The 12,521-nt window shown below is 41.0% G+C and overlaps 1 long non-coding RNA gene across 1 annotated transcript; it reads right to left on the bottom strand.

The window, feature by feature from the left end:
- Positions 1-892: 892 nt before the first annotated feature.
- LOC123094462 (uncharacterized) lies at positions 893-10,770 on the bottom strand. Its single transcript, XR_006445840.1, has 3 exons — positions 10,694-10,770; positions 2,456-2,535; positions 893-1,266 (listed from the first exon to the last, which is right to left on the bottom strand). It is a non-coding gene; the product is annotated as an uncharacterized lncRNA (long non-coding RNA).
- Positions 10,771-12,521: the final 1,751 nt, after the last annotated feature.

The raw sequence follows: 12,521 nt of genomic DNA, 5'->3' as shown, positions 1-12,521 counted from the left end.
CATAAATATACAGAACTGTTTTATAAAGGCTCACGTATTTGAAAATCTTAGAAAATTCAAAAATGCTAGTGATTTCAAAAATTGTTTGTGAACTTGAACATATTCATGAATTCGTATTATTTTATGAAGTAAAATTCAAAAAATAATCACGAACTCAAAAAATGTTAATGAATTTGAAAATTGTTCACAAATTCAAAAAATGTTCATGAATTTATGAAATCTTCACGTATTTGTAAAACTAGAAAAAAAATAAAACAGAAAAAACCTGCAAGAACTGGAAAAGGCAGAAAATAAAAAAACCCAAAAAAATCGTTGCAAAATAACCTTTTAGAACCTTCCAAAAACCAGCCGAAAGGTTCCACAAGGTCCGTAAAACCAGCTGATGGTTCACGTCTCCCATGTACTAGATCGGCAACGCGCCATGGCGCGAGGGTGCCGGTCCCAACGATGTGGTGAAGCAAGTAATTCTTGAGTTAGTAGGAATCCTAGTTTAGCATACATATTGAAATAGGACAACAAAATAAAGAAGTAGAAGAAACATTCATTAGACCGTCAAGTTCAACATCATCGTAAGATTGTTCATTACATTCATGAGACCATGAATGGTAACCACTTCCATTCAGTTCAGTACCAAGAGGGCGAACATGAGAGAGCAATGTCCTAATCTAAAACAAAGTTTGCAGCACATCCATGCATAAGGCAACGGCCCAATATAGGTTCAAATTATTCTAAAAACATCTTCGCTACAAAGGTAACATCTCAAAAAGCAGGAGGTTACTAAACTCTCACTAATAATTCCATACTAAACATCATGGTTCATCACACGACATTGGATAACTTCAAACCAAATCATACTTGTTGTAACAAATATACAAATATACTCAGGACAACCTTCCGGGAGCGTTAGTGCATTTCATGAAACAATGATGTAAAGGGGGACATCCACGATACAACATATTTGTTGGCCCTCAAATGTCACTTCTATCTCCATGTATATTGGAATTCCAAAGAGCGGTCTTAGGGACTTGTTCCCTGTCCAGCACCATGCTCCAATGCTCAGGTCCAAACCATAAAGCAGGTTACAGTGATACATAGTCCAGATGGTGTTGAGCACAAAAAAACCACAATATATTACACAAGAAAGAACATGCCATTCTTGTACATAAGTGAACCCCTAACAAAGCAATGCCCTAGATTACTTAGGTATCATCTTCACACCCCCATGAGACTCCAGGTTGTAGCCTTAAAGATAAATATAGACAAACCCTGTCAAAGAAAGTAATGTTTCTGTACCTCTTTAAAATTGGGAGAATCATGACAGAGAGGCATGAGACCATAAATAGTAGTATTGGTAGAAGGCAAAGCATATGATATCTAATGGGAAAAATCAATGTATATATGACATGCTATAAATTCATAATGGTCAGGACAAAAGAGGACCAGCGAGCACAGAAACATGCATCATGTCATTCACATTCAAATGAGGAAAAAAACAGCATGATTTTATCTTGAATACCAAACAATGTACACAATGTAAAAGGGCATGATACCAACTCCGTTACAACTGAACTTATCTAATTAGTAGTAAGAAATTGGATAATGCAAGTGTATGATCACATCTCATCATTCTATATAAGTAGATGGATCAGTTCATAAGCATGAGCGGAAGCTCATTAGTATTCTTACTTATACTCATATGGCGTGATATTTTTATAATCATAGCGCACATTCTTTTTTGGCTTTATCTGTTCACAAGCAGACAAAACATTTCTAGCTGCTTATGCTTATGCTTATCAGTTCTGCCTTCCCATTAACCTCTGGAAGTTTTCAGTTATTATACCTTAATATCAACAGATTGTATAGAAATTTTTTGTATTAAACTAAACCAAATAGTACCTATGATCCATTATGCATATCATCCAGTGAACCTGCCTAAGCATATAAATTAGTGAACTCTTCCGGTGGTCATGTGTCTCCGTCACGTGCTATATGTATTTAGAAGTTCATTTAACATCTCGATGGAGCACACAATAGAAATAGACAATGTCGTGGATTATATTTGCATGAAGAGATGAGGTATGTCACAGCACACTACGTGTGAACCAATTACTTAGCCAACTTTCGAAAGCGTGTATACAGTAAAAGAAATGGCGATATGCAGAATAATAATGGAAGTATTTTCATAAATCAATTAACCTTAAAAATATCATCATCTAATTATGCTACAACTATAAAATGTTCATCATGACAAGAAACAACAATTTTTTTATTGATTAGCACTGATCGGAGACACCAAATTATGATGTAAGATCTTTTCCAAGATGAACATGTAAGGTTGAAATCTAATAAGCCGATGCAGAAGGAAATACCAAAGTAGAACTGGGTAATGGGAAGTATTCTGGCATAGAAAATAATGCAGGCACAACAAAAACTGGGTCGCCGGTTTCTTAGTTACCTTCAAGTGATGCCATATATCGGATAATTGATTCGGAGTGGCCTACATCGGAGCAGTTGGGCATCCACTCTTTATCTGCCCTATAATATGACAAAATAAATGGCCATCTGGTCAGAGCTAATGTTTAATTTAGATATATTAAAACTGAGCATCCTCCCAGCCCTCTCAGGCCATCAGCATTTCTATCCGTTGGATTGTCTCTTTTAGACTTTTCTGGCCGTCCGATTCGCTCTTAATCGCGCACAAATCACACGTACAGGCTTCCTAACAAACGCTAACCTTCTCGGGCCACTGCTCCGGCGGTTTTTTTGGGTACCTAAGATTCAATTGGGCCTACTGGTCCTGCTCGCGACCCTGGTCTCTTTCGCTCGCGTGGCGGCTCTTCCCATGGAGGACCGAGCTAGGTCGCGAACGATGCGGGAGCGACGGCCATGGCGATCCTGGCGGCTGGGCGGGAATCCTACAGCCTACTGCGATGCAGCCTTCCCTGCATCGTCGCCTATCACGACCTCAAGCAATGGTGCACCTCCCCCTTTCTTGATCTCTAGCAGACTAGCAGCAATGCCCACCGCTAAGCGCTAGCTTTCTAGGAAGCAGCACCCCCTCGGTCGTTTTGCTTACCACGATGACACGTCCCCCCGTCTACCTGAGTGCTCAGATCCGTTCATGAATGTGGAACGCCACCGCCGCTACCATCCAGGGCCGTATGTTGCCGCCACTGGCCTTGTGGCTCTGGATCAAGGGGATTTGGGCTGGACCAAGAGGATTAGATTTGGGCGTTTATCTATGCATCATGACACCCTCCTCCTCTAGACGTTGATGTCAAATCCCCTCCTCCCAAGGTAGCCAGTCAATCACCTTCATACAACTTTGCCAACTTTTTTTATCTCTGTCTTCCACTCACCCCCGTATGATATTTCATCCAATCTGCGATTTCTCTCTGTTCTGGTGGAGCCAGTTGCAGGTCAAAACGTTGTGCTATGAGGAGGTAAAGCAAATATTTATGGAGGAACTTAATGTTCAGGTATTGGTAGTTCTTTCTAATAACTTTTCTATGGTGTCATTTGATTAATATAGGTAATTGGTTGTTGCAAAATATAATTATGTTCAACTTTATCATGCCATCATCCTCATAGTCATAGGTGTGTTCTGCACGTCATGTTCTTTGTAGCTTCCTTGTGTGGAAACAACCAACTAGAAAAGGCAGGAAGAGTGTCTTAGTGGTCATGTTTCAGTACTGCACACAAGAAGTTACCCGCTCTGAGTTTTATTTTATGAAGCAGACTTGAATCTTTGCTCCAAGTGGAAAAGAGTGTTACCGTCAGACAGTATTGGTTGCTGTTGCAGGATTACAGTAATAATTTATTAGCTAGGAATTTTTGTCAGCTGAGCATTTTCCTCTAGATGTGTGTGCCATTTGGAATTCCTTCGGTCCAAATCAATTTCTTATCTATGTTCACTCTATGGCGATCCCATTTTTTTATACTATGTGATTCCTTCATTCTTTCATTGGTTCATATTTTACGATGATTAATTACACGGCAAGGAAGGTTTATATTTATCATATTTTTGGTAGAATCGGTTCTATGTGTGTTTGTTCCTTTTCGTTCCATCGAGTTAGGCATGAAATAAGTTCAAGTTCAATTGTTGTTTACTTCAGCAAACCATGCCTTGTTGTATCAGTGTGTCAGTAGACCTCATCTCCCACTATGCATGTGAGTTGCTTTGAGAACCATGGCAAAACAGATTACAATGTAGTTTTGCTAGATTCTTAATGACTTCACTTTGTTTGCATGTGGATAAACTAACAGGCGAGCCCTCTAACTGCATTTTAACTTATCTGCTTTAAGAGTAGGCCTAAGCGAGCATGGACAAAACTTTTGAATCATCTACCTGACAAATCATAAATTTGTTACATGTAAATATTTTGATGTTCTAATCTGAATGCAATCAGTTGTTTTATATTGTTATTGTAAATATCAAGGTAACATATTACTTGGTGGAATTGTAATATCTAATTCAACAATTCCTTCCATCTTATAAATCAAACAACTTCTGCGTATACCATCTATTGAGTTACAGATGGATGCTAAGATAGCAATGGAACACAAACTTGGTTCCACCGTTAGTACGTGATTCTGAATACTTACCACTTGCTCTTCCTACAGTTTCCCCCTCTTCTACAGATTAGTTGATTAAGTGCCTGAAACGAAACCAAATGATATATATGCTGGAGCAAGCAAATTATCAAGTACAGTATACTAGAGTCTATGAGCATCTTGAATTATGTTGCAATATATGTCAACATCCAAAATTTATTTTTCACCTTGTTGAGTTATGAGTAGCAGTAATACTACATGAAGATTATAAATTAGGTACGTTTTTTTTTCTTTTGCTCTCTAGAGTACAGACTGAATATGTAATATTTAATAAACTGGCCTCAAGAACACAAAGGTATGTTCCATACTTCTATTTGATTTTCCCACTCCTCATTAATACTCATGTTGCTTATTACAGATCGAAGCTATGCCAAAAATTTAAGCAGAAGGCAATGTTTGCTACAGATTCCTTTAAATGTCTATCTCTTTAGTACGTCTCCCCTTAGTATATAATTCATAGAGATAAATTCTGAATAGCTCTAGCCGGGTATAAATTTAGGACCTTTTTTGTATTGTCGAACAAGGTTTCACTGCAATGGGAGCGATAGCTCAAACTTGGGATAGCTCTATGTCAGATGAAATATAGTTACGCAAGAAGCGAGCTTGCCAATCAGGCTAGACTGTTCTCAAACTTTTTTAACAATATTGCAGAAAGCTTGGTTGTTGCCAGTTGAACAAATGTTATGTTGTCAAAGAGGATTCAAGTTTCGTCTTTTCTGTAGGTAGTACTCATGCAACAAAATTTGATCGACTCTTTGCTGAAATTTATTTCAGTACTAATGCATAACCAAGCCATGATATCTAGCTTGAGCAGCTCAAGGAGGTATTAAAAGCATGTAGGTGCACTGACATTTTACGCATGTTCACATTTATTTGAGTTATAACTTTTATTCCAACACGGTTTGTCTTTCTTCTTTGTTTCCCAACATGGCGGCCCTTCGTAGAGGCATGTGAAGATGTCATTTATGCACCATGTACACAATCTAATGATTATTTCTTAGTATTTGTCTTGGCGGTATTGATTAGTTCTATTTACTATCTAAATAGTTTTGTATGTTGTTATACAAGCCAATAATGTACAGTTATATTTATGCAATTTAATATGTTTCATGTGATCTTATATTTACAGAAAATCCTAACACTTCATTGTACAAATAGATGGGCGCAGCAACGCGCGCCATCAATGATCTAGTCTAATTTTTAATATAGAGTTGACACTCTTAATTGCGCTCATCACAAAAAAACGTATTTTGACATTACCTTCCATGACATAGAATTCTGAGGTACCAGATAACTATGCTACAGAAAATAAGAAGGAGCATTTGAAACCAGTTTCTTGTTATTCAAAAGTTACATATTCTAGAGAACTTGCACATCCAACCTATCTATCAAATATACAGCTGGATCCACATAATAATAATATGGGACAACTTGGGTGCATGAGTTCTTTTGTATGTGTGCAACATCACGTGATCAATGAGTCTGCCATACTTATATCCTACTGATAGAAGGCTTTAAGTAAAGGTGGAGTTTGGCATAGTGAGAACAACTCTGCATTTTCATTTTATATCAAAAATCATATACACCCAAATACAGGAAAGTAAGCCTCTGTGTACTTCCCAGTTTCTACTGCTTTAAAGAATTTAGTGTCTATCCTATTTTTATGTTTAGTTATAGGCACATCCATACACCTGATGAAGAACAAAACAATGCTCGGGTGTATTAAACTTCTTTTTCCAATGACAATAACAACACGAAAGTATTAGCACATGGTTTATTAACATAATATAAAAACATAAAGGCACAAATGGTCAAGAAGAGGGGGTTGGGGGCGAGGAGGGCATGTGTCACGGGTCTGCTAGGCGACTAGGGATTGGATATCGCAAGGATGAAGAAAACCTCCATCGTCGACCGAATTGGAGCGGTTGGTGTTCTTAAACGTTAAAAGGCCAACAAAATTAAACATTAAAAGGGATGGAAAACTAAAGAGTGGATGAGCTCACCAGAGGGTCCTGGCCACTACAACACATGTTGCCATACAAATGAACAAACACTTCCTAGTACACATCAGGGGTCCCCATATGTTACAGTCTGCTACCTAAAACAGTCTGAACATGAATTCTATTGGATAATTCAAAATGTGGTGTTGCATAGTATATAGTAGCTAGCAGATAATATACTTTAACTAAAAACTAAAACTACAGTTGTCCACTCTCTGATTTCTAGCATGGTTCAATTCATGTAAGGCAAGAAACACATCAGTTTGAAACTATTGAGAACAGAGGCACAAGTGTAGCTTAGAAATGTACTCCTCTCTCTCGCTTGCTCAAAATTACATTACTGCACTTGTTCCTAAAACACGACAACTCTTCCCCATCAGTCATTTTCCATGTTTTTACTTGACATACAGAAAGACTATCTTGTCAAAATATGAAACTAAAGTAGTCACCCACCATTGCAATATGTGTTTAACAAATATAGCAAGCTGGAAGAGTGTAGGACCTCATACAATACTCAGTTTCAAAAATGAACAGGACAGGGAAGATTAAGTGAAAATGATAAAAAAAAGGAATATACCTGTACACTTTGATAGTGATAGTGTGGACATCACAACAGGACAACGTCACATTATTTGCTTCTAACCAAAGTACAACAAGCGAAGCAAATACAAAGGTTGGATCTGACTATTATAAAAACAAATTTATACATAACTAAGCTAGCATATAAGCACATTGCGAGAACCTGCGGCTTCTCAGAGCTCAGGGCATTTCGGCCATCGGGTCGGATTTATTGCTGCAGCTTCTAGATTGTCTCATTTACATACCGCTAATAAAATAGTCAACTATATTTAGTGTGATTAAAGTGCAGAGCTTTAACAATGGCATGGGAGTACTACAATTGCCCATAGACTCAAAACAAACAATGCTCAATTAAAAGGGCTAACTGAATGTGTATCTTGAATATGTCATAAAGTTGTAATGGCTGGATTATATTAAAGCACTTACTAAATGAAAACAACACATAGCTTTTTACCTTGAGCCATTATCTAATCGTTTATATCTTTAATGTGCTTGAAATAGTAAATATTTTGTTGATCCAATGACTGAATAGAAAAAGGCTGCATCAGAGGACACTGTATCAAATTAGAAAAAATAAGCTTCTTGAATAGGTGAAGTTATGATAGGAGAAGAGATAAGGACAAAATAAACTGGAATGGCCCCTGATTTGGTAGAAGAAACCGCAAACAAAATAAAGGACCAACAACAAACAATAAAAGATCAAGAACAAATCATATGCAATAAAGGTATGAGAGAGAAGAAATCTTTACATAGGACGGATATAAACATAGGAGCGTAAATGAGCAACACCTTTAAATACAAATAAAAAGGATTCAAGGTTCATTGCATAGTGGGCTCAGATTCGCTGTTCCTCGATCATATAACCTACCCCCATGATCTCTTATCACCAGATCAACCTGTTTATACAGTGGAGCTGTCCTGGTTATCACTCAACAAGAATGACCATCCAAGGACAGAACAACAAGTATCACAGGATCAAAAAGGAATCAAGAGACAAGAGGGAGGATCCAACTTGATACCCACAGGTGCCTCGATTGCTCAAAGGCACAATTATTTCAGCCACGGTCGATCATCATCGCCCCAGCACCAACACCACTGGTCAATTTAGCAAATCCAGGAGCATAGCTATAGGACCAGGGCACCCACATGTAAACCAGAGCATCACAGGAGCTCCTATCATAGCAACTGAACATGAACAACAACCAGAGTCGGGGCAAGGACTAAGGAGTGGGAAAGGAGAGAGGTGGGTAGGGTTTTCACCACGGGCGTGCTGCTTTTATATGGATGTGTGTGAAATGATGAGAATGCCCTCGGCGGCCACCCAATTTTACAGGCGGTGGCACGAACGAGCAGGACTATTCATTGCGACACTGTCGAGCTCTTGACCCGACGGTCGAGGTCGTCCAATGCCTCAATCCAACGGCCGGAAACACATAAAGGAAACACAATGGACGGGCAGATCTTCCAAATCACTGAGGGAGCTCGGGGGCTCCCTCTGTGCAGCCAAAGCAGAGTAATAGGAGGAAGATAGAGCTCACTGAGGGAGGTTGTAGCCAAGGCAGTACTTAGTAGGTGCCGGGGTTACGCATGAACGCCATCCAACCAGCAAGGAACCGCGTCGGAGTTGCGCCTTGCACCTTCCCGCCAATGAGCACGAACGCCACGGGCACCGAACCTACTACTCCCATTGTCAGGGAGCAAGAATGTGTGGAGGCATTGGGGTTTCAATTATTCCTCTTTCATCGGCTCGTGTGCCACCTCTGCCGCATCCTCGAGATGCAATACAGCCAGCCAGGCTCACAGGGTCCGCACACCATCGACTTGCGGGGAAACCTAGAGGTGACCAGGAGAGCAAAATTAGGAAATGGTGGAGCTTAAGATCCACATGGTGCCAGCAATCTGTCAACACAAAAAATTGTACAGAAGCAGAGGGGGTTAGATAATGTATGACATATATGAAAGAAATACCCGTTTGGGCACAAGTTTTAGGTAAGAATGATACTTAGATAGTAAATAAAAAAACAATTGATTAGAGTTATTTCTCAGTTCATAGATAAAAGAAAGAAGCAGTGATTGTTTACATATAGCATAATTATGTCTCAATTCGGATAAAAAAGAAATAGGCACCGATTGTTTCCATATAGCAGAATTATGGCTGGTACAAAAATTAAGTCATTTCCCTTAAACAAAGAAAGGCCCATGAAACACACACTTTGATAGCAAGAGTGATATTTACTTATCTATGCAAACCTACAGCTGAACCATAATACAAACATATGTAAAGTTTCTGTAAATGTTAAGGTTTAACATTTTTCTAACCCAAAAAATACACCAAAACTAATCCATCTTGGTCTGGGCTAACATGTTTAAATCCTAATTAATCAGGGTATCATTCTCCCAGCATCCCACAACTACAAAACCAAAAAAAATAGTGATCATGAAAGGCATGAATGATTAGCAAAAAGGGGAACAGGACAGAGAGATGCACACATAGTGAGAAAGACATGAGATCCTCAAAGTAAAACCACTATGTTCAGCAACTGCAGCTCCGGCTTGCCACTCAGCCAGTGGACACGACACAGAGCTCTCAGTGCATCGATGACTCTTGCTTTGTTGTATGATACAGCATGTCCAAATCAACCGAATCATAGCAACAATCCAGCCCAATGTGGGAAATACCTCCAGTTTTAGATAAGAATGAAGCACATCAGAATTCTGTGGGCGCAACATGTATGGTGAAAACTAATGGTCAGTCTTAAGGTATGAGGTATAATTTTTCATTTCAAGCAAACTGATCTAGAGAAAATAAAAAATCTAATGTGCAATGAAATTTAACAATGTTTACATCCCCAATCCAAACTATGCATATTTCACTTCACTAATGCTTATGCCCGTCAAATTGAAGTGCTGCTCTTACCAATAATGTATATATGGAAAATCTCACAATGGACCAAGAGTGCCCAGTGATGTTTTTTGTACCTAGCAAAGTTGACTGGATATTATGCAATATATCCAGGTTCCTCTTCTACACATCAGAAACTAAGGGGCTCAGTAGTTCAAGACAGGGCACCGAAAGTCATCACAAAACCAGCAAAATGAGCAAGCTGCAGAGTGCACACTATTCCAACCCACTAACCTCAATTATCCATCACATTGTGGGGGTAAGTGGTAGCTATTCGTTTTACTGTTCTTTTTTCTCACATTATTGTCACCCAACATTGCTACGGTAAGCTGCAAAATTTGTTGTGATAATGTGCATTGCAACATGGAATTTAATTAGGGGGAGGTTTGTTCGTCCCCACATCTCCATAAAAGATGCTTCCAACTAATAAACAGATTCAGTTTTGGAAAATCACAACATTTCTAAATGGAGTTTGACATACTAGTGTTAGCCAAGAACCCGAATATATGATCGAATATACAGACTGAATGTACACAGGCAGCAACTAAGTACTTGAGTGGGAGGGGAACAAGACTACAAGAACAAAGGAGGGTCTTACGGGTGCATCTGCTCCACTATCCACTCCTCCATGGCGGAGTCGACCTGCTCAAACACCCACGGTCACCTCACCTTGGCGGTCTGCCACAGCACATCGAGTCAACCACAACCACGTATTCCACGGAAGAAACACGACGGAGGACAGAATTAGGAGCAGACCTTGACGGCGGAGATGGAGCTCTGGCCGTAGCTGTCGCAGAAGACGCCATCAAAGTCGAGGGCGAACAGGTCGCTGCCGCCCATCGCGGCGCGTGAGAGCTGTTGGGGAACGTTGCAGAAAATAAAAAAATTCTACGCTTCACCAAGATCAATCTATGGAGTTCATCTAGCAATGAGAGAGAGGAGTGCATCTACATACCCTTGTAGATCATGAGCGGAAGCGTTCAAGAGAACGGGATTGAGAGAGTCGTACTTGTCATGATCCAAATCACCGATGATCCTAGTGCTGAACGGACAGCACCTCCGCGTTCAACACACATACGGTTGGGGAAAATGTCTCCTCCTTCTTGATCCAGCAAGAGGAAAGGAGAGGTTGATGGAGATCCAGCAGCACGGCGGCGTGGTGGTGGAAGCAGCGACGATCTCGGCAGGGCTTCGCCAAGCTCAGCGAGAGGGAGAGGTGGTACGGGGGGAGAGGGAGGCGCCAGGGACTAGGGTGCAGCTGCCCTCCCTCCCCCCTCTTTATATAGGGGGCCTAGGGGGTGCCCCGCCCCCCTAGAGATCCCATCTCAAGGGGGGCGGCGGCCTGGGGGGGACTTGCCCCCCAAGTCAAGTGGGGCGCCCGCCCACCCCTAGGGTTTCCAACCCTAGGCGCAGGGGAGGCCCAAGGGGGGGGCGCACCAGCCCACTAGGGGCTGGTTCCCTTCCCCTTTCAGCCCACGTGGCTCTCCGGGATAGGTGGCCCCACCCGGTAGACCCCCCGGGACCCTTCCGGTGGTCCCGGTACAATACCGGTGACCCCTGAAACTTTCCCGGTGGCTGAAACTGGACTTCTTATATAGAATTCTTTACCTTTGGACCATTCCGGAACTCCTCGTGACGTCCGGGATCTCATCCGGGACTCCAAACAACTTTCGGGTTTCCGCATACTAATATCTCTACAACCCTAGCGTCACCGAACCTTAAGTGTGTAGACCCTACGGGTTTGGGAATCATGCAGACATGACCGAGACAGCTCTCCGGCCAATAACCAACAGCGGGATCTGGATACCCATGTTGGCTCCCACATGTTCCACGATGATCTCATCGAATGAACCACGATGTCAATGATTCAAGTAACCCTGTATACAATTCCCTTTGTCAATCGGTATGTTACTTGCCCAAGATTCGATCGTCGGTATGCCAATACCTCGTTCAATCTCGTTACCGGCAAGTCACTTTACTCGAACCGTAATGCATGATCCCGTGACCAAACACTTGGTCACATTGAGCTCATGATGATGCATTACCGAGTGGGCCCAGAGATACCTCTCTATCATACGGAGTGACAAATCCCAGTCTCGATCCGTGTCAACCAACAGATACTTTCGGGGATACCCGTAGTATACCTTTATAGTCACCCAGTTATGTTGTGACGTTTGGTACACCCAAAGCACTCCTACGGTATCCGGGAGTTACACGATCTCATAGTCTAAGGAAAAGATACTTGACATTGGAAAAGCTCTAGCAAACGAACTACATGGTCTTCTGCTATGCTTAAGATTGGGTCTTGTCCATCACATCATTCTTCTAATGATGTGATCCTGTTGTCAATGACATCCAATGTCCATAGTCAGGAAACCATGACTATCAGTTGATCAACGAGCTAGTCAACTAGAGGCTCACTAGGG

The sequence above is a fragment of the Triticum aestivum genome, chromosome 4B (genome assembly GCF_018294505.1).
Source record: "Triticum aestivum cultivar Chinese Spring chromosome 4B, IWGSC CS RefSeq v2.1, whole genome shotgun sequence".
In the NCBI taxonomy this organism is placed as follows: domain Eukaryota; kingdom Viridiplantae; phylum Streptophyta; class Magnoliopsida; order Poales; family Poaceae; genus Triticum; species Triticum aestivum.
Note: the sequence above shows the minus strand (reverse complement) of the source record. Positions and strands in the feature narration are given on the sequence as shown.